General features: G+C 45.2%; 1 protein-coding gene across 1 annotated transcript in view; it reads right to left on the bottom strand.

Annotated features, from left to right (window-relative positions):
- The window catches only part of LOC138493376 (neurofilament heavy polypeptide-like), a 578,692-nt gene that overhangs the window by 85,735 nt on the left and 469,076 nt on the right, over positions 1 to 23,881 (bottom strand). The gene's annotated exons all lie outside the window — the stretch shown is intronic.

Below are 23,881 nucleotides of genomic sequence, written 5' to 3'. Positions count from 1 at the left end.
GGCTCGACTTTTGAGTGAGTATAGGCCTAGCTCATACGTGACAGAAGCCAAAGGTAGACTTCTTAGTACCTGCAAGACTTTCCTCCACATTTCCCCGACTATATGACAGGCAAAAAATCAAGAGCTCATGATGGTAAAGTTTCTATGCCATTTAGAAGTTTTGGCACAATTTTTCCCTCGTATAATTTCACGCAGGGCAGGAGGGAAAATCTGCCATACCTAGAATCAACCCGAAGGAGTTGGTTACCAAGCACCACCCAGGAGACATTAATCACTCTTTGACTAGAGCGGTTTAATAAAGTTAGGGAATCACAAATATATGAAGCTTTCAACCCTCTCAAGAACTTCTTAACCAACTCGCCAATTAAATGTTTTGACGTTTTTCTTATTTGTTCAACGTACCACTTTAGTTTTGCTAGAGTTAATCTTAAGACTATGAGCTGTGGCAAATTTAGAAAAAGCATTTATCAAACGCTGAAGGCCAATTGGAGTGGTGTCAAAAAAATTAAAATCATCAGCGTAGACAAGCCAAACCGGTTTCAAGTTATGAATTTTAGGTGCGTGCTGCCAAGATTAAATGCTCACCTATGTTGCACAAGTAGAGATTGACAGGCAGAGTGCTGCCTTGCCTGCCACCCCTAGAAGTCGGAATACTATGGGACAGTGTTCCATCCCGATCTAACAAAACCTGAATGTTAGAATCAGTATGAAGGCCAATGATAAGCCAAAGTAGCCCAGAAGGGATTCCCCATCTTTGCACATCAAAGGCTGCTGATAAGTCAATTGTGGCCAAATAGAGCAAATCGTATCTCTTATGTCACACTTGACTCAAGATGGCGTTCAACAAAAATCTGTTCAGTACATTATTATGCTGCTTCTGAAAAACAGTTTTCCATTCTGGATTCCTATATGCTGTTTTTTGCCATGATTTCAGATGCCGTAGAAGAAAAGCTGAAAATACTTTACTATCCAAATCCAAAATTGCTATGGGACGATAGTTCAATGGGTCTAAACGGGAACATTTCTTATATATTGCTAATATGTGAGCTGAGCAGTAGACCAAGTTTTAGGAAAGGTATGTGTAGCAGTTATATTCTTAGATAAAATGGATAGAATAGATGCCCATGTGTTGATTGATTGATTGATTGATATTTTATTTCTATCGCGCTCGTACACAAGTGTTTCGGAGCGCGACAAGGCAAGGGATGGGAACAGGGGAGAACAAAACAGCGATCTTACTAGGCCCAGTGACATTGAGAACGTGCAAGTGCATGGGAGAGGGGGGAGGGGAAAAGTGCATGGAAGGGGGGAGAGGTGGAAAGTGCAAAGCAGAGGAGAAACAGATCAATAACAATAAATAAATAATAAAGGCAACAAACAGTGGTAATGCAGCCAGCAATTTACAAGTGCTAGGTTTAAGGCAGCAGACAGGGTAGGTCTGATAAGTGTAGGAAGAAAAAGGGAGGGGTTGTATGGGTACAGATACAGACCCCAGTGCAAGGGGTGGCCCGGAGGCAGTGCGGGAGGGTGGCAGTATGAGCAGGTACCTGGGCCTAAAAGACAGACGGTGGCCAGGTGCACGGTGCCAAGAGAGAACAGATCAGCAGGGGAGAGGGGGGAGAGGGGGGAGCGAAGGCAGAAGAAAAGAGGAAGGTCTTGAGGTGCTTCCGGAACGGAGATGGTTCTCCTCAAGTTTTAGAGTGGCAGGGAGGCTGTTCCAGAGGGAGGCCCCAGCCGAAGACAGAGATCTACCCCCAGCTCGTTTCTTAGAAAAACGACTGACCCTGAGTGAGTTGGAGGAAGAGGAGCGAAGAGCTCGAGGGGGGAGGTATTTGCGGAGGGATAGCTGAAGGTATTTTGGACCCAGGGCCCAGAAAGCCTTGTGGACAATGCAGAGGGTTTTGAATTTAATCCTTGCATCCACTGGGAGGCAGTGGAGAGATTTCAGAGCTGGAGAGATACGATCCCAGGGCTTGGGGCCAAGGACAAGTCTCGCAGTCCTGTTCTGTATTAGCTGTAGAGGGCGGAGAGTCACCTGATTTTTTTGGTCACCTTTAAATAACATATTTGATAGATTATTTGATAGATTATTTGGTTCCGACACCCGTGAGGAACTAATCATCAATATAACTTCAAGAATTGACTCACAGTGGACAGACATGCTCCAATTACTGGCTGCAGTACTAATTGGTGTCACCAAATTACCAACACCACCTGCAACCCCAGAAAATCTTTGCTAAGATGTGTAACCCATTGATGTTCAGATACAGAAGAAATTCTGTTTTCAGGTTGGGTGCTTTCCATCTCATTCATCAAATGGCAAAAGGACTGAGTAGCTTTATTTCTCAAAACTTGAATCATGCTCTCTGCCCCTCAACCACTTTCTATATGATGTTTACGATCAAAGCAAAGAAGCAAAGACTGACAGAGGATTTCAGAGCTCTGATTTCTGCATGCATAACCTTTTTCCTATTAACCACGTTATAATCCGAAGAATGCAGATGTTTTTAATAGGTTTCTTAACACGGTTATGCATCAGTAAACTATAGATCAAAAGGTCCTTCAAAAAACCCTCAAATTTCTCTACTCGAAAGGAACAATAAGGCCAGTCCATCGACGAGGCGATGAGGCAGGCCGAAGCCATCTTGTTGACTTTTTGAACAGAGACTGAATTCCAACTGATGCGATTGCCGGCTGAATTCATTCTTAAGAGCAGAGGAACAGAGGGAGATATATGAATTAACTGAATCAAAATGAAATACAGTTGACAAATCGTAATGCTCACTAAAATCATTAACGATTATAGACACATATCAAACAGCCCACTACTCAAAGATGTAATCTATTGCCGAATATGAGGTCCAATTACTCCAGGTAAATATACTAAGAACGTCTCCAGTCACACAACCATTCAACATCATAAGGCCAAGACCTTCTACATTTTTTACCTAAGCTTTCCCATATTGCTTTTTACTTTGGGAGGTTTGGGGAAGGTCAGTCACCGACTGAATAGATAAACAATAGGTGTTTAAATCGCCTAATGCAATAACCTGCCACCCTGTGTTCTTATCAAGCCAGTCATTAACATAGGCCAAAACTAATTCTATAAAGATCTCAAGATTACTGGGGACATCATGCCAATAGATGTTGAGTAGCAATATGTCTAGAGATGAATTAAACGTCAGCCTGATGCGAGTTGTTAGGATCCCCAACATGAATGTAGTTGAATTACCAACGAACCCAAAGAACCATATTAAGTAAGCCACCAAAGGGCCGTCCCAAAGCTCCTTTTCTAGCTGGCTGGAAGCTGATTGTGTAACCATCAAATGCTGGACACTGCACCAAGTATATTTCTTGAAGAGAGACAGAAAAAGTGGTCCTTCAGTTTTCCTACTTCAGGATTTGTCAGCAGAACCGAATGAACACTAGTTTCCCATGAAAGAAGGGTCAGAGAAAGGCTCTTGGACTGAATATTAGAGAAAACGAGTGAAGTGTGGATTCTTATTGGCCATCAAGGCCCCCGAAAGCTAGGACCAGTCTCTATGCTGTTCTATAGCCATCGGTGCACATTTAAAGAGCTGAACCATCTGTTGGTTGGTTATTTTCCCTACACAAGGAAACTATGATATCTTCAAGCAAAAAATTAGACGTTCCTCCACATTCAGCCCTTCTCTACAAAACTGTGAGTCTTTATAAAGAGAAAGATCTGATTGCATGCAGTTCCTTCATCAAAAAAATCAAACAACATCTTAGATTTAAGATATAAAACGGCACAATCTGTTCTAAAATGATCTATGAAATAGACACCGTCAATATCACCAGATACTATATCTTGAAGTGAAGGTATTGAACGTAGGATCCTTAAGATATCAGTGAGATTGAGAGTAACATTCCTATTTTCAGGAAGAACGCTTTCCAGAAGCATTTGCAACCCTGCTGTGAAAATTAGAAACTTCGAGCAACATCAAACCTTTTGCAAGAAGATGTTGCATTAGCAAGTTTAGATACAGGAGGTTCCCTTAAGTGCTCACTTCCCTTACAGCCTCTGAGGACACTATAGACTTTATTATTGCGACTAAGAAAGAACATATCGTCTAAATTAAGGTCATTATCCTGTATTAATGCAGAGTTGACTGTGGACATCGATGGAGTGAAAGAAAAAGGTTTAAAAATGGATAACAGTACTTTCTGGCCATCTGCTTGATTGAAATCCAGTGCATGCAAGGCAACAACAGTGACCGATGGTTGGGTGGATACCAAAGCATTCTGGACAACAAAATGTGATAACCCCAATTGTGATTTAGATCTTAAGGGGCCATTTAATGAAGCACCAATGGCTGCACCATAGTGATGATTATTTTTTATTTCCAAATGGTTCAGATTATTCAACAGACCGCAGTGAAACCGAATGCAGAACCTACCCAAGGCAGGCCAGAACTACCGGCCTCTGAAACCAGGGGTTGCACAGGCTGCTGCACATTAAAGACAAAGGAATCCAACTGCCTCTCCTGAGGTACTAATATAGACACTGGAGCCCCGACGGGGTAACTAATATCCATAGGGTAGTTGCTCCAGTTGACGTTACCTCCAAAACTTCAACAGTATCAAAGTTCACGTCTTTTGGTTTAAGTTCAGCTTTAACCTCAGATCAGTTTTCTCTAACAGGGTACAGAGAACATGTTTAGATGCTTGCCTGTTCTTTTTATGCAGTGGTATATTTTTTTGTCTTCCTAAGCTGTTTACGCTGACGATTTGCCTGATTTCTAATAGGGGGAAGAAGGTCGGCGTTCCCCACAATACTAACAGCAGTGGCCGAGGTACTTGGTACTGATATGGGATGCCCGTTAGGATTATTTAAAACAATGCCCCCTGTCAGGATTATATAATCACTGAGAGTTAAATCAACAACCATGGGTGTGAGAAGAATGGCACTCAGAATTGTCCATTCAATCAGTTCTAATAATGTTAGTAGCCTCATTCAAAGGCCTGCAAGCAGAAGGCAGAGCTGATGGAATGGAACAAGTAGCTTCCAGCTACCAGTGGTAGCTTCCTGAATAACAGAAGCTGAATCCACCTGATTGGCAAAAATCACCTTGTTTACCTGACCCACAGGCTCAGGAGCCTGTCCATAATTAGAAAGAACATCCTTAGCTGTAGTGTGAAGTTTGATGTTTTCAAATTTAAAAACACGTGAATCTAGCAGTACGGAGTGTGACTTGGTTTCAGTTTGTATCCCTTCGTAAAGTGAAACCAACAGGCATAGAACTGGCTTACTTTCTGTCAGGGCTTCAGAAATTGAAGAGTCATTGCATCCATCAAGGTGTTTAAAAGCGGTGGATAGTCTACTGGGCGGCACATACGCAGGAGTCGAATTAAATGATGACAATGTAGAGTCAGACTCTCGAAATACACCAGATTGAATATCCGGGGCGGGGGCATATTCAGCATATTTATTGAGTCCTCGTCTACACATGGCACATTAGCTGTAATTTTAGTGCCGGAAATACCATCAGCCATTTGTACAGGTCCTGCAGTTGTAGATAAGTTATATTAATAGCAGAGAAGAAAGTGGTGATTTTGCTGTCATACGATTAAGTCGGATCCAGATGTGATGACAAACTTTTGGACGAAATAGATATTGTATCCAAAGATGGCGCTGGCATGTAATCAACTTTGTTTAAAGTTCCAACCTCCAAAGTGCCTTCCATCAGTGATGGGGTGTGGGATGTTTTTACCCATGCATCCGAGCCCTACCTCAAAAATTGTGCAGTACTGGCATTGAAAACATCATGATGGCCAGAGCTTCCCAGAAAATGCCCAGGGAAATGCATGAAGAATAGGCTGCCACCCATTTTTGCCGATGTTATGGGCACAGAAGGGCACTGCCTAAAACCCCATTGGACTACCCACACAGTAGCCTGAAACCATTGGGAATGGCAATGCTGATTGCCAAGAGCAACCTAGAATTGTGGGGAATTCATTTTCTTAAATCCCAAAAATGGGTGCATTACCAGTACTCACCACTATCAGAAAGCCGGCGTTTTAAAACAACACCAGACTTTTTTGTGTAAAACTGAATAAATGAACCCAAAGCAGGCCAAAGAAAGACTTACTGAGAGGTGGATCCAATGTAAAGTTATATTCTGAAGTGACTTGAAGGTTTATAACAAGACTGGCTGAGCTGTGGATTTCAGCAGTTTAAGTAAATTTGGACTGAAAGACACTAAAAATCTAAATGTTTAAAAAAAATGAGTGACCTACTTTTGAGTGTCACATAGGTTTCAATTGTTTAAATGTCATAGTTTTAAACTTAGAATCAGCATTCTAGCTGCATATGTAAAAATTGTTAGTTTTAATTGAATGCAGAAAACTGGGTAACTAAAAGTGACATTAGCTGGGGCCTGGCTTAAGGAACTGAATTCTGCCCACCAGCTACCCACGACAGGAGATGAGACTTGCACAACAGCTGTGTTCCCAGGCCTAGCTGCCTTTTGCTGTTCCCACCAAAAGGGATCTGACACTTCTCTGATTGAATTACCTGGGCTCTGCAGGAAATTGAACAAAGCCCTGTCCTGACTCAGGCAAATGTTTTATTGGTGGGAGTCGTAAATGTGGCTTCCTCCTGGAAGGAAAGGGGAGGAGCACTGCATGTGAGAGCAAGCTGGCTTGGCAGAACTGGAAAAACCAGAAATTCAACCTTGTGCTGGGGGGAAACCACACCCCTTTGGGGCCAGAACATAACTCTAAAAAGATGGATCATTCATAGAGCGGACTTGTGAAAATTTTATAAATGATACCATAATTCTTGTGATTTTTCTGCCCACATTCTAAGAGGTTTTTAGAACCGGTGGTATGATCTGGGGGCAAGCTAGCAGTTAAGAGGGTATTACATAAAATGTATGCATGTTAAAAATCTGACACTTCATCAATTAATGTCCATACTCCTTGCGCACATGTGTGTAAATTTGGGTTAATGTCCGATATTGCAAAACCAGTTAAAAAGTGCAAATGTTGCCATTTCTCAATGCAAGCTCTCAGGAAGAGCAGATTTAGACAGGGTATACCTCCTGTGATATGTGATGGGTGCATGTAATTTTAAACAAATGTGTACCTGTGCAAATATGTCTTTTGGGTCAAAATATAGATTGTGTGTAATTTGACAGGGGTGGGTTCTCTGTATCATAAACAGACCTCATCATGATGACACTTCATTTCATTCCCCCAATCAAGGGGAAGAGGATGAAGTGGCCAATGACAAGTGGAGAGGGGTAGGGTCTAGAAAGCTAGCCTCTCCACCCACTTTCAAAACACATAAAAGCCGACAGTCAGGACAGATAGGGACATTCAATTCCATTTGCTGCAACGCGCTCTGCCGGACCACACAACATCCAGAAGATACCAGATTGAACACTTAGACTTTAAAACTCCAAAGTACTTGATTCAGAACTCAAAGCAAGGGCCTAAACCCACAAACTGAGAACTCTTCTCAGTGGGCCTCAGCATCCAGCAAACCTAACAGCGATAGCAGCATCCAGGAGCCATGCAGATCAGCGCTGGGTCCAGAGAAAGCTGTGCAGAAAGATCCAGAAGCAGTGCTGTACCCAGAGAAAGCAGAGCAGTATCCAGAACCAGAGGCAGAGCAGAGCTGACCCAGACCGCTGTTCGCAGAACCAGAGAGCTGACCCAGACGCTGTGTGCAGAAACCGTCCGTGGCGAGTGAAGAAAACCTGTTGACCAGATCCGTGGCGAGGCCCATTTATTTAAAAAATATATTGTGAGTACCTAGTAGAACTGTGCAGAACCAATCTCTTAGTTAAAATAATATAATTCAATCTATTTTAATCTAACCAGAACTGTCTCCTAACTGTCACCTGTCATTTGCAAAGCTGTCACCTGTCATTTCTAGTTGCTAGCTGTAACTTGTCACTTTGAACTTTTAAAATTTCAAATCTGAAAAACGACCTTTACCATATCACTCATATCTCCGTGACCGTTTGTCTTAGAGACTTGCAGTAACTTTCCTCTGAAAGCTGGGAATCTTGGCTTTTCAACGAACCTATACTTTTGCCGCAATCGCGAAAAGCGCACTTGCGAATTTGCCGCGATTTGCAAATTTCTCCACGTGTGAAAACAGCAGCTTCCTTGCTTTCATTTGCCAAAAATTCGTTTAACCTGCCAATCATTCCTAGAACATTGCTAAAGTAAGCCTGAACTAATTTAAACCAACTAATCCTCAACCTGAACCTCCTGAAGGGAATTAAAAGCATTTTCAGCATATTTCTCACTGCATTGTCACCATATTAAAAGCATTTTGAGCCTGTGTAAAACTCATATCTATTCTCCTCTGAGCTTGCTGGGAGACTGGAACTCTATATTACATTGTGATTGTATACCTGAACTGTGTGCTCTTCCTTCCATCTCCTTACATTGTATAGGGGGGGGGGGTGAATTGCCACAAAGGGAAAGTGATTACCTTGTCTTTTGTGAAACCATATCAGTTTATCTTCTATACTGCATTTCATTCATTCAACCTTGCATTTCCTTGAACCCTATAAAGCATTCTCTACCACATTATTCTTCTGTCCCTATTTACCAGTGAGCTACCGTATCCATTTCATGTCAACTCCTTAGTGATTATAAAGAAGTGGGCGAGTGCCAGATTCTCCGTTGTTAATCTTTATCATATCAGATAAAGTGTGATATTCAATTATTAATTTATTATAAAGTGTGATATATATATATATATATATATATATATATATATATATATATATATATTGTTTAAATTCTCAAATAAACCTTTTAACTTGCAAAACAGAACTACTTCTTGGCTCCGTGGGGTCAGGGGGATTCCAAGAGAGGGGTGTTATATAGGGGTAGTCATCCAGAACGCATGAACTGGACATAAAGATATATCAATAAGGGTTTCCATTCAGTATCCCAGACTAGGCATTGACTTAGCTGTAGTGTTGAATTGAATCCTCTTACAAATTGGGGGCTCGAGCCGGACGTTTGGGTTAGATCTATCACTTGTGCAGATTAATGCAGTGTGCCAGCTGACCAGATACACATATCCGGTCGGATCACCACGCTGTGTTACGCTGTAAAGCACTCCTCAAAGGAACGCTCTAAGGAAAAGGTCTGTTTAGCAAAAATAAAATACAAACTTCTGTAAATCAGGAAGGAACTCAAATTCCAGAATGACGACGTTGGTAGATATGAAAATAGCCAGAGAGCACTTCTTACATAAGCCATTTGTGAGAGGTGAGTGGACTCATCAGGACCAGACGGTCCGGTTGCAAGCAATCGCACCCCAGATCACGGAAACAGGGTCAGATATATGGAGAGACCAGGGTTCCTTACATGTGGCCCTGAGTGAACTATATATGTCCTCTAAGGCCAAGGATGAGCACAACAAGATTGCCAGGGTAGTGGCATATTTATATTTACATATGGGAGCCATGCAGGACAAATGTGCTGAAGGCCAAGATCTGGCGAGTAGGCAACTGCTGGCATTACACAAGGCCAAATCTGATCTGGACTCTTCTGAGCAGAGGCTGCAGAGGAGCCATGAGTCAGAAAATGATAGTAGGCAGTATATCATTATATACTGCAACAGGAAAAGGCTGACCAGGATACTAGATTTCTGGCCCTGCAGAAGGAGCACCAAGACAGTTTGGACTCCTTACTGCAGAGCCAGAAAAAGCTGGAGCAACAATTAGACTTTAACAGGGCATGCACGGAGCAGGTAGCCACCCTGCAAAGTCATCTAGATAGAGTGAAGGCAGAGAGCAACAAGCTGATTTTGAAAGACCTGGATACCCAGGCAGAGTTTGATGAAGAACGCCAGAAAGCTGGTGCCTTTCAAAGGCAGAGGGACGACCAGGCGGCACAAATGCAGGCTCTTAGTCAGGAAAGAGACGCCTTAGGCTAGGAAGTCTGCCATTTAAAAAGAAAAACAGAAGAAAATCACTTGGCCCTCCAGGGGCTGGGTGACCTCCAAAAAGAACACCAGAACTTGTTAGAACACACCAGGAGGGTGGAGGATGCTCTGGCAAGAAAGGAGCAGGCCAATAGGGACACAGCTCAGGAGGTAACCCTCCTGCAGCAAAAACTGGCCCAGTGCTCCAGGACCAATCAGGAGGCACAGAGAGAGAATGAGGCTCTCTGCCAGCACAATGATAGACTCCAACAACAGGTAGCGATACAGGAGAGAATGATAGAGTCTAGTAAGGCCTTAACTGAGGAACTGAAGGCGCAGGCTCTTGCATTGCAACAGGGAGCAGGGGCGGATAGAGATGAGGTTCGCTGGGAAAGAGAAACTCCTGAGCATAACCCCAGGAGCCCTAGTACCAGAGGCCTTTATCTCTCTCAGTCCCTGGACTCTGCCACCCCCATGTCCCCTGGCTCACATGAGCACAGGGCCACAGGGATGGCAGATTACTATCCAGCCAGAAGCATGGGGCTCATAGGCCAGTACCACCCAGGAATGGAGGGGCGGGCATCCGGGTATGGGCACCCAAGCACAGTGCAATTTAATGGGGAACCCCAGGAGAGTAGGCCCATTAAGGGCATCCTGAAAACCTCTGCCCAGTTAGGTCAGTGGGGGGGGTACCCATCAAATCCTGGCAGCAAGGAGGGATCTGAAGACTCCTCTGAGCGGTACAGGACACAGGAGACCAGGTCCCCACATTCTGCCAGCCATTCCCAGGCTCGCAGAATCCGGGAAAACCTGGAAGAACAGACGGGAACCTCTGGGAGCAGTGCCTCTGAGTCAGAAGATGAATGGACCAGGGTTACCCGGACCAAAAGGGCCAATAAGACAAAAAGGGCCTTGCTCAAGGACCCCTTAAAGCAGATTAAGGCAATCAGGAGCGTCATCACGCCTTATCATAAGAACGCCAAGTATTCTGTTTGGGAGCACTTAGAGTTGTTTGAGCAAATGATGGAGACTTTCCATTTGAAGGACAGCCAAAGCTGTATTCAATATGTAAAGTGGACCTTCTCCCCGGAATACTCCAGTTTCTTTGCGGGGCTGGAGGACCAAAATCATTTAAGATGGTCCACCTATAAGGCGGCCATCTTGAAACATTTTTCTACTCATAGAAATCCTCAAGAGGCTCGCAAGGCAGCCTACGATTTACAATGTGGGGAGTTAAAGCGTGCTTTTGCACAGACCACAAGAAGGGTGCGCACGGATAGCAGAGAATGTATTAATACGTTTTTCCATGCCTTGCCCAAATACATAATGACCCAGCTCGTGAGGGATTTTCACGAGAAAAGATCTTTAGACTGGGTCATTGAACAGGCGACCCCGATCTATGAGGTGCAGAAGCCAATAGAAAATAAAAAATAATGCGCCCAAAAACCCCAAAGCCAACAACACCCCTGCTGCTGCCAAGGTGGCAGAGGTAAAGGTCACCCCGGTTTTAGATTTGGAGATGGGTGGGCCTAAAAACCTACCTGCACCTAATAATGCTAGGGCCAGAAGGTCCTCGGGCCAGTCACAGACAGGGAACCAGGGAGGCAGCCCCACAAATGGGGTCCCTCGCTCTCCTGATTATGTAAGCCCCCGTTACAAGGGAAACAGACCCATCCTGGGTTATGTGTGGACTCGTCCAGCCCAAGGGGGGGGATCCAGCCAAGCACCTAACCCAGAGAACTTCCCTCCCAACTTCTCACAGGAGGGCAAAACTCACCAAACCCTGGGCAGAACTTCTTCCCCAGGTATCCACCCAACTTCCAGCCCCAAAATCCTCCACCCTTCTTTCCCCAATTCCCTGAGCCCAGACAACCGAATCCGGGAGAGGGGAGGCCAAGGGTGGAGGGGTATCCAAATCTTCCCAACCAGGGGTACTACCAAAGAAGGGATAGCTACCCTTCCCGGGATCAGCCCAGGGGAGAAAACAGGGCCCCGTATCAGCCTGAGCGGGTTTCCCAGTTAGAGCGCCAGGTTCAAAACATGGCGCGGGATCTGGGTCACATACTGAGGGCTCAGCAGAACCCTCAAATCGGCATGCCGGCGCAGAACGCACCCAACTCTGGACCTGGTGCTCCAGAACAATGACGGGGGCAGCACCCCGATAACTCACCGGTTCCCAGGGAGGAGGCACAAAGGGAAGGGGGGTGTAAAGCCTTGGAGGAAGCTTCCTTCCTCACTTGTAAACAGCCCCTGGAAACCCAGGAACCGGAAACAAAATCTCTTGCCCCTGAAAGTCTGCCTCCTAAGGAGCAGAGGGGGGGTAGGAGAAACAAAAGACCCAAACAGACTCAGTTTGAGGAGGAGGTAAAGATCTTCCAATTTGAGGGAGAGGGATCCTCAGAGGATCCTGGGAAAAGGATCTTCTCCTTCAGAGAGGGGGGAACTCCTCCCAAAGAAAAATGGGTCCCTAGGGATGCAAATCCAGACTGGGGAGATGTGGAGACTGAGCTACCGCCGCCCACCATCTCATCCCAGAACCAACAGCAAGACAATCCCCTGGTTCAAACCCATCCTGGTGACTGCCTCCAAAAAGGGGGGGGCGGCCCAGAACAGAGCCAGGGGAACCCACAATGGCTCTGATCTCCAGTTGCCAACTTTTTCTTTCAGATTCCCAAGGCTCTCCACAGAATTGTGCCCAAATCTCTTCGCTAGCGATGTCCAAAACCAGAAAGTTAGCCCACCAGTTGTCCAAAAATGTGCATTATCTGTGCCCCCTTGAGGAGAAGGAGAGAAGATACTATGCCCCGGTACAAGAACAGGGGCAGGGTACAATTTTGGCACTGGTGGACACTGGATCTCAAGCTACCCTTCTGTCCAGAAGGGCCTTTGACGAACTGAATGCAGAAAGGGGAGAGAATTACCAAATTCCTCTCACCTCTCTTCCTGGACAACTGCAGAACTTTGACGGGAAGGAAATTCCCATTGAGGGGACTGCAGACTTGGACATTAAGATCGGGCGACACAAGGTGAAACACCCGGTCATAGTAGTGACTCCAGAGGGCACCCCTTGTTTACTGGGGAATGACCTCCTGAGGAGGTTGTCACCCTTAATAGATTGCGTAAACAAGGTCCTCTGGACCCAGACTAGCCGACCAATAAAATTAAAACAGAGTGTCAACCATGTTAGTTTAAACGGCACCTGCCACATGGTTGAACAAAAATCTGACCAAGTAGAATTTCACTTCCAGAACAACCAAATTCCAGACGTAACAGTAATAGCAGTAGGACAACAGACTGGTGATGGGGGGTCCTCTCTATTTCTGAAAATCAACCTTCCTTCCAGTTTAAGGTGGTATTCCACACTGGAAGGAAACACCCTGAAATTCTTTACTAATCCACAATCAGAAACTCCCACTCCTATAGTCCAGAAAGATGTGAAATCAGCTCAGAGCCTGGCTGAGATTCAGCAAATTGGAGAGAAGTTGTTCATCCCTGTTCAGTTAAATGATGGGAAGGACTCTGTTCTCGCTCGAGTGTGTGTGAACAACGGTAAGAGCTTCAGCGAAGCCATGTTCCGCCAACTCCCAAAATATCCAGCCATTCCCACATTCAAACTGATAGACAAATGGGAAATGGACCTTGAAGCGTCTAATTCCAAACATCTCCTGCCAAGCAGGTGTATGCTCAAAATCTCCATTGGCAACAAGAGCATAGTCCATAATTGTTGGGTCGTGCGAGACGTCACTGCCGCCTTTTACTTAGGCAGTGACATTCTCAATCGCTTTGCCATTAGTTTCGACCTAATAAACTTCAAAGCTTGGTCCCGATTAGCGGATAATCCCATGGGCTTTGATGATCCAGAAAAAGCATTTAGGTCAGCTCAATTGCTACCTTATGCAGTTGAAATTCAGATTAAAGAGGAAGTCACCATCCCAGAAAGGACCCGACAATTCTCCCTGGAAGTGAAAGTTAAAAGAGGACAACATTTGAAAAACCCTGATGCTTACATACATCTAAACGCTTCTCTCCAACAGCAAGGGTTGGGGGTAAACCCAACTCCATTAGTCAACATAGAACATGACACCATTCTAATAGAGGTGGGTAACAGCGACTTAAAGAGTATTACTCTAGCCGCAGGCACCATTATTGGAATGGCGGTTGATGACCGACATTTTTCCATTGATTTAGGTAATGAACTGTTATGGCCAATCCCCAAGGACTGCGTTGACAGTGACAGTGAGGACAATACAACACCAGACAGGATTTGTACCCGGCATGGGGGGGAACTTCCTGGTGTACACTTCCTGCCCCTATGGTAAGGAAGATGTGACTTGTGACTTCAGGAGGGATGAGGTGATTTTCCAGGTCTATGAGGGCTGCCTTTCCCACCTGAAGCCTCCGGTCCAAATCAGCACTCTGACCAGGGACTTCTCCACCCAGCTGGAGGAGGCCGCGGAGATAGCCAAACCAGAAGTCTTTCCAGGCTTCAGGCAGATGGTGGAAGAGAGAGTCAACCTAGCTGATGCCTGTGTGACTCTGGAACAAAAGCAAAAGTTGAAACAAGTTTTCTTGGATTTCCAAGATCTCTTTGCGGTAGACTCATATGACTGTGGTCGCACTGACATCCACACAACAACAATCCCCACGGACCCTGGCATGACTCCTGTGTTTGTGAAGCAATATCGCTTGCCTCTCGCATCAATGGAGTCCCTTACTGAAATAATTAAGAACCTTGAGTCCCGGGGAATAATCTGTCCAGTCCACAGCACCTTCAATAATCCGGTGCTGGGAATATTGAAGCCAAACGGCCAGTGGAGACTCTGCGCCGACCTCAGGGAGCTCAACAAACGGGTCCATACTTCCCGATGGCCTCTGCCCTACATTGACCAAGGGCTGGCCCAGATCCAGGAGTCACAGGTATTCACTGCAATAGACCTGACCAATGGATACTGGACCGTGCCGGTCAGTAGGGAGGACCAATACAAGCTGGCTTTTACCTTTGGGGGCCAGCAGTACACATGGACCCGGACTCCCTTCGGATACCTTAACTCCGGTAATGAGTTCAATATTTTCCTACATAAGGCCATGCCCGACCTGGGTGCGAGGGGTAACCTGGCTTATGTAGATGATGACCTCATCAAAAGCTCAACTGTTGAGGAACACATAGCGGAGATCCGTTATGTTCTGACACAGTTGAGGGCCGCCGGAGCAAAACTTTCCTTTGAAAAAGCACAGTGGTGCAGAACCCGTGTTAATTTCTTGGGGCATGAGATTACTCCTCAGGGTCTCTGTCCCCAGGAAAAGAAAGTGGAAGCACTTCAGAAACTGAAAGACCCCACAACTCTGCGGGAACTAAGGAGTCTCCTTGGACTGACTAATTACAGCAGAAAGTTCATTGAGGGCTACGCAGAGATCACCAGACCCCTGATTCATCTCCTGAAGGGGGGGTCAAGTGGGAATGGGGTCCAGAACAAGCCGAGGCAGTAAAACAATTCAAAAGAAGCCTCTCAAAAGCGCCTTGCCTAGCTTACCCTGTCAGAAACAAGGAGTTCTTCCTGGAGACGGGGTTCCCTAATACGTGCTTGACGGCAGTATTATACCAAAAGCATGACAAGGTCAATAAAGTAATCTCCTATGCGAGCAAAACTTTATCCTCTGTGGAGGAAAAATTCAACGATTGTGAGAAGGCACTCCTGGCAACGGTGTGGGCATTGAAGAATTACCGCCCGTTTATCCAGGGGGAACACATCATAGTGGAGACTCCACACCAGCCTCTGCAATATCTCCAAAGTGACAGAATCCCGGCCGGAAATGTGAGTAATTCCCGAATTACTTCCTGGATTCTGTCAATGCAAGGCTTTCCTGTGGAGGTCAGATATGGCCAAAACAAGAAGAGTCCCCTCGCGCAAGGTCTGGCTGACTTGCATGATAGTGCCAGAGAAAACTGTTTCGAGGACGAAAGTCTAAAAATAAAGAACAACATGGAGGCATACCTTAATTACCCCCACGAAGTCTTTGAAGAAGACAAGTGTGAGGGAATGCCCACTGTGTATGTGGATGGATGCTCTTACCATGTTGACAACGACGGGGAGAAAGAACTGGTGGCCGGCGTAGGGAATGCATGGATGAATGAGTCCCCAGAACCCTCCGTTGGATACAAAATTGGTCCCCGAAGTAGTCAGGTGGCAGAATTGATGGCTGTGCATCAGGTCATCCTCACTGCTGTCCAGCATCAACTCCACGAACTGGTCATAATCACAGATTCGGATTATGTACGGAACGGGTTCGTGGAGCACCTGGTTAATTGGAAAACCAGAGGCATGTTATGTGCTAACAACAAACCCTTGAAACATGGGAAGTTGGTCCAAAACATTGATGATCTGGTCACCTCGAAAGGAATGACCATCTATTGGAAGAAGATCAAGGGTCATTCCAAAGTAGAGGGACCAGACAAAACTGGAAATGACTTAGCTGATCAGCTGGCCAAAACCGGGGCTATCCAAGGGGATCTAATTGAGATTGAGTCCCTGTTGGGGGAAATCCAGGTCACTGCTATCACTAGGTCCCAGACAAATGCTCACAACGACCTTTCAATTGCACAATGGAGTAAGGAGACTCCTGATGCTGATTTGATTACCGCTCAGAAGGGGGATCCAATTATTGGTAAGTTTTACCAACACCTTGAGGACCCTGAGAACTTTCCCCTGACGGATACCGATTATATTGGGAAAGAGGACCTAAGAGTGTTGATGAAATGTCCAAAAATGTTCTGAATCCAAGACGGTTTGCTGGTAAGGAAATCCAAAGCTGGCCACGATCAGTGGGTGGTTCCTACCTCATTCCAAAGCCTGATGTTAAGTCACGCCCATGATGCGGCCACCGCCGGTCATAGGGGGTTTCACACAACACTGGAAATCTTAAGAGAGGTTGCATACTGGCCACACATGGGGCAGGACCTTGACCAATACTTGAAGGGGTGTCTTGTGTGTGCGCAATTTCAGCCGACGTCCCTCACACACCGCGCGCCACTCCAAAAGCAGGGGATGACACTGCCATGGTCAGATTTGCAAATCGACTTTGTAGGCCCTGTGATTCGCTCGTCTAGAGGAAACAAGTACATGTTGACCGTTACATGCTTGTTTACCAAGTGGGTGGAATGTCTCCCAGCCCCAAATTGCAAGGCAGAAACTGCAGCTGCCCTGATGATTAACCACATCTTTTCCCGTTTCGGTCTACCTCAAAGGATTGAGTCAGACAGGGGTAGCCACTTCACCAGTGAAGTAATGACAAAGATGTGGGAGATACTGGGGGTCAAAAGGAAGTTGCATATTGCTTACCAGCCAGCTTCTTGTGGGGCAGTAGAAAGATATAACCGAACAATTGTGAGCATGTTAAAGAAGTTTGTGGCAGATTCTGGGCCAAGTTGGGATATCTGATTACCTCTGGTCCTAATGGCCATCAGATCTACCCCTTCATCTGCAACCAAAATGTCACCATTTGAGTTGATGACTGGGTGCAAGATGGTGCTTCCTCAGCATTTGCTCTACAGGACCCAAGAGCAGACACTAATAAATGCCTCCACAACTCATGAGTATGTGGAGAATTTAAGGAAACACCTTCAACATGCTTTTGCTTATGCTCAGCGGAATCTAGAAAGATCAGCTGATAGCATGAAGACCCACTATGACCTGAAGACTTCCAGGAAGGAATATCAGGTGGGGGACCGGGTCTATCTATACAATTTCCAAATGAACCAGGCCAAACAGCGAAAATTTTTGCCTACATGGAAGGGACCCTTTGAGATTATAGACAAGATCTCCCCTGTGGCCTACAAGATCCGCATCCCCAAAGGCGGTTTGGCAGATGGGGAAGACAAGTGGGTCCACATTAACCAGTTGAAGTGTTACCATCCCAGGCACACTCTGCAACAACTGGAGGAATCCTCTGGAATCCTAGAGGGTACTGTCTGAGATTAATTCAGTCCTAACTTAAAATATCCTACATATCGCCTATCAAATTCTGAGTTTCTCAATGTGGGTGTTTTGGTTTTTGAATGCAAAAAGAAATGTGCATGTTCATATGTTTTGACAATAAATGTATATGCCACCCCACTATATCAATGGTGGGGGAGAAATGTCCATGAATAGGTATTGCCGCTCTTCCTTTGTCATCCTAGGAGAAGGAAAACCTGCAGGCTGGCCAAGGAGGACGATCCGGAGACCGGGAGCAGAGACGCAAGGGGCCCAGTGTACCGCCCAATATTCCCATCAGGACCGGCGAGGAGAACCGATCGATCAGTACCGGATGGAGGAAAAGATGCTGAACTGTGCCATCTATTGGAAGAAGATGAGGAAACATCCCAGGTCTTGTGAGTCCCATCAGTGAAACAGAATGGCCATCGCAAGAAGGGGGCTTATGGGATGTTTTTACCCATGCATCCGAGCCCTACCTCAAAAACTGTGCAGTCCTGGCATTGAAAACATCATGATGGCCAGAGCTTCCCAGAAAATGCCCAGGGAAATGCATGTAGAATAGGCTGCCACCCATTTTTGCCGATGTTATGGGCACAGAAGGGCACTGCCTAAAACCCCATTGGACTACCCACACAGTAGCCTGAAACCATTGGGAATGGCAATGCTGATTGCCAAGAGCAACCTAGAATTGTGGGGAATTCATTTTCTTAAATCCCAAAAATGGGTGCATTACCAGTACTCACCACTATCAGAAAGCCGGCGTTTTAAAACAACACCAGACTTTTTGTGTAAAACTGAATAAATGAACCCAAAGCAGGCCAAAGAAAGACTTACTGAGAGGTGGATCCAATGTAAAGTTATATTCTGAAGTGACTTGAAGGTTTATAACAAGACTGGCTGAGCTGTGGATTTCAACAGTTTAAGTAAATTTGGACTGAAAGACACTAAAAATCTAAATGTTTAAAAGAAATGAGTGACCTACTTTTGAGTGTCACATAGGTTTCAATTGTTTAAATGTCATAGTTTTAAACTTAGAATCAGCATTCTAGCTGCATATGTAAAAATGGTTAGTTTTATTTGAATGCAGAAAACTGGGTAACTAAAAGTGACATTAGCTGGGGCCTGGCTTAAGGAACTGAATTCTGCCCACCAGCTACCCCCGACAGGAGATGAGACTTGCACAACAGCTGTGTTCCCAGGCCTAGCTGCCTTTTGCTGTTCCCACCAAAAGGGATATGACACTCCTCTGATTGAATTACCTGGGCTCTGCAGGAAATTGAACAAAGCCCTGTCCTGACTCAGGCAAATGTTTTATTGGTGGGAGTCGTAAATGTGGCTTCCTCCTGGAAGGAAATGGGAGGAGCACTGCATGTGAGAGCAAGCTGGCTTGGCAGAACTGGAAAAACCAGAAATTCAACCTTGTGCTGGGGGGAATCCACACCCCTTTGGGGCCAGAACATAACTCTAAAAAGATGGATCATTCATAGAGCGGACTTGTGAAAATGTTATAAATGATACCATAATTCTTGTGATTTTTCTGCCCACATTTTAAGAGGTTTTTAGAACCGGTGGTATGATCTGGGGGCAAGCTAGCAGTTAAGAGGGTATTACTTAAAATGTATGCATGTTAAAAATCTGACACTTCATCAATTAATGTCCATACTCCTTGCGCACATGTGTGTAAATTTGGGTTAATGTCCGATATTGCAAAACCAGTTAAAAGTGCAAATGTTGCCATTTCTCAATGCAAGCTCTCAGGAAGAGCAGATTTGGACAGGGTATACCTCCTGTGATATGTGATGGGTGCATGTAATTTTAAACAAATGTTTACCTGTGCAAATATGTCTTTTGGGTCAAAATATAGATTGTGTGTAATTTGACAGGGGTGGGTTCTCTGTATCATAAACAGACCTCATCATGATGACACTTCATTTCATTCCCCCCAATCAAGGGGAAGAGGATGAAGTGGCCAATGACAAGTGGAGAGGGGTAGGGTCTAGAAAGCTAGCCTCTCCACCCACTTTCAAAACACATAAAAGCCGACAGTCAGGACAGATAGGGAGATTCAATTCCATTTGCTGCAACGCGCTCTGCCGGACCACACAACATCCAGAAGATACTAGATTGAACACTTAGACTTTAAAACTCCAAAGAACTTGATTCAGAACTCAAAGCAAGGGCCTAAACCCACAAACTGAGAACTCTTCTCAGTGGGCCTCAGCATCCAGCAAACCTAACAGCGATAGCAGCATCCAGGAGCCGTGCAGATCAGCGCTGGGTCCATAGAAAGCTGTGCAGAAAGATCCAGAAGCAGTGCTGTACCCAGAGAAAGCAGAGCAGTATCCAGAACCAGAGGCAGAGCAGAGCTGACCCAGACCGCTGTTCGCAGAACCAGAGAGCTGACCCAGACGCTGTGCGCAGAAACCGTCCGTGGCGAGTGAAGAAAACCTGTTGACCAGATCCATGGCGAGGCCCATTTGTTTAAAAAATATATTGTGAGTACCTAGCAGAACTGTGCAGAACCAATCTCTTAGTTAAAATAATATAATTCAATCTATTTTAATCTAACCAGAACTGTCTCCTGTCACCTGTCATTTGCAAAGCTGTCACCTGTCATTTCTAGTTGCTAGCTGTAACTTGTCACTTTGAACTTTTAAAATTTCAAATCTGAAAAACGACCTTTACCATATCGCTCATATCTCCGTGACCGTTTGTCTTAGAGACTTGCAGTAACTTTCCTCTGAAAGCTGGGAATCTTGGCTTTTCAACGAACCTAGAACCGCATTCCTACGCGAAAAATGCACTCGCAAATTTGCCGCAATTTGCAAATTTCTCCACGTGTGAAAACAGCAGCTTCCTTGCTTTCATTTGCCAAAAATTTGTTTAACCTGCCAATCATTCCTAGAACATTGCTAAAGTAAGCCTGAACTAATTTAAACCAACTAATCCTCAACCGGAACCTCCTGAAGGGAATTAAAAGCATTTTCAGCATATTTCTCACTGCATTGTCACCATATTAAAAGCATTTTGAGCCTGTGTAAAACTCATATCTATTCTCCTCTAAGCTTGCTGGGAAACTGGAACTCTGTATTACATTGTGATTGTATACCTGAACTGTGTGCTCTTCCTTCCACCTCCTTACATTGTATAGGGGGGGTGAATTGCCACAAAGGGAAAGTGATTACCTTGTCTTTTGTGAAACCATATCAGTTTATCTTCTATACTGCATTTCATTCATTCAACCTTGCATTTCCTTGAACCCTATAAAGCATTCTCTACCACATTATTCTTCTGTCCCTATTTACCAGTGTGCTACTTTATCCATTTCATGTCAACTCCTTAGTGATTATAAAGAAGTGGGCTAGTGCCAGATTCTCCGTTGTTAATCTTTATCATATCAGATTAAGTGTGATATTCAATTATTAATTTATTATAAAGTGTGATATATATATATATATTGTTTAAATTCTCAAATAAACCTTTTAACTTGCAAAACAGAACTACTTCTTGGCTCTGTGGGGTCAGGGGGATTCCAAGAGAGGGGTGTTATATAGGGGTAGTCATCCAGAACGCATGAACTGGACATAAAGGTATATCAATAAGGGTTTCCATTCAGTGTCCCTGACTAGGCATTGACTTAGCTGTAGTGTTGAATTGAATCCTCTTACAGGGGGCAATGGAATAGTTACTGCCAGCAGCATTTCTTGGTCCGAAATCGTGGCCAAATTGATGGCTGACTCCTGGGCCTGAGCAGCCCCGCTCCGTACGTCATACATGTTTTTGGTTTTTAAGATAATCACAATGTTCAAAATTAAAGACTCAAGATCAAGCAAATGTTGGCAACGGTGGACAAGTGCTAAGTGTACTTACATGAAGTTGTGTCAAACATGCGAGGAAACGTCTATGGCAGTCATTACGACTTTGGCGGTAGCCATGCCGCTATTGGCGGCATCAGGCGGTATGGGGTTGACGGCGCCAGCACCTTTACCGGTACCTTTAACGGCACCGTTAACCCCTTACCGCCTGACTTATAATGAGGCCCTATGAATCAATACAATGATCCACACTCCCAAACTCCCGCAGAAGTGCAAATCTGCACACAGCTCACACAACGTGCGCGTACCGCACCGGGTACAGCTTTCGAAAAGACCTGCCTCCAAAACAGCAAAAGCTGTAAACAGATTTGGTCCTCAGCCTGGTCCTCAGCAAAACTGCACATAGCGCTCACATGACACGCGTTCCGTGCCGGGGGCAGCTTTTGAAAATATCAGCCTCCAAAATAGCAAAAACTGTAAACAGACTTGGTCCTCAGCAAAACTGCACACAGATCGCACACCGCAAGCGTACCATGCAGGGTGCAGCTTTTGAAATGATCTGCCTCCAAAACAGTAAAAACAGCAAAAACTGTAAACAGGCTTGGTCCTCGGCAAAACTGCAACCAGCTCACACAACGTGCGCGTACCGCACCGGGTACAGCAATATTTATTAAATGGCATTTTGTGATAATTCTTCACCTATATGTCCACCTCCCATGTCTGACTCTTCACAGTGGAGGCAACACCTAGGGGGAGTGAAAAAAATCTAAAGGACAGAAGAGTAGTGAAAGGAGTGAGACGAAGGAGACAAGAGGAAAAAGTGGAGAAGGGAGTGGCGAGAGTGGGCTTGTCAGAGGAAGCCTGAATCTTACAGTGTGTTTGGAATTCACCATCCCATATGCCAGAAGAACACTGACAACTGGCTAGAGTAAGGACAGTTAGGAAGTTTGAGGGAGTTTAGCCAGCCAACAATTAGACTACCATATTTAGTGAAAGCCAGCTCTTTAGATAGTAGAAGTCAACCTTCAGTAGCACTAACCTGGGGTTTAAGGATGCCAGGGGTAGAGAGGAGGTTTGTTACAAGACAGGACAAAGAGGGGGAAGATCCAGGGCTCCCTCATGACCTTAATAAACCCCTTAAACTTCCTAAGAGAGTTGGAGCGATTCTTGGACCATCTGTGACCATACACTTTGTAAGCTCGGGAATCCATGGCATTGGGCCGTGCGCCACACAAACCACACCACATGGGGAATTGATAGTTTGCGCAGGTCTGAACCAATCTGCAGACGCACTCAGACCTTTCATAGACTTGAGCCTAAATGCACAATTACATGTCCCCGCCACAGCCCTAGCCCCACCCAAATTAGCAAATGGGCGGTGTGGCAATTAGAAAAGTGTGGTGATGAAGGAGCAGATTAGGGAGGGGCAGCGTGGAAATGATGTGAAGAGAAGATAAGAGAAGAGGGAGCTGAGAGGAGGATGAAGCAAAGTCAGTGGGTGGAGGAGGATACTTGAAAGCAGAAACAGAAAGTGGGAGACCCTTAAGACTCTGGACCCACAAGATGTTCCTGACTTGGTCAAGAAGGGGTCCAAGAGGCCAGGTTGAGAGAGAGAATTTCTTTGACCAAGATCGCCAAGGTGCTAGCACCCTGGAGTCCAAACAGTAGTGTATTTCCCAGGGTCTGCACCTCATCATAAGACTTAAGGGTACCAGGTGTGGGTAGCTAGTAGGAGAGTCTGGTAGGACCATGCATGAATTTGAAGACATCGCCCAAGAAAGACACAACAAAACTTAATGATGATTACAATTCATTCATCATTGATGGAAACATCATTCCAGTTTCAAAAGATGTAAAGACATTAGGGGTTTACTTGAACTCTGCATTATCACTAACACAACATGTTAATTCATTTATCTCGGCCGCTGCAAATCTTGCAAAACAATGTATTAAGAGCAGCCTGAACATTCCGAAAAAGGGCCACATATCATCTGCTAGACGAAACGCCCACTGGCTGCCCGTCAGCAAATGTATTCTATTCTTTCCTTCTTGCTCCGCACTCTCCTTTTGTTCCCCCTTCCATGCACTTCTCCCCCTTCTCCCTCTACCCTGCACTTGCACGTTCTCAATGTCACTGGGCCTAGTAAGATTGTTGTTTTTGTTCTTCCCTG

Source organism: Ambystoma mexicanum, chromosome 10 (assembly GCF_040938575.1).
Source record: "Ambystoma mexicanum isolate Mex_15411 chromosome 10, UKY_AmexF1_1, whole genome shotgun sequence".
Lineage (NCBI taxonomy): Eukaryota > Metazoa > Chordata > Amphibia > Caudata > Ambystomatidae > Ambystoma > Ambystoma mexicanum.
The sequence above is the reverse complement of the archived record's forward strand: the minus strand, read 5'-3'. Positions and strand labels throughout refer to the sequence as shown.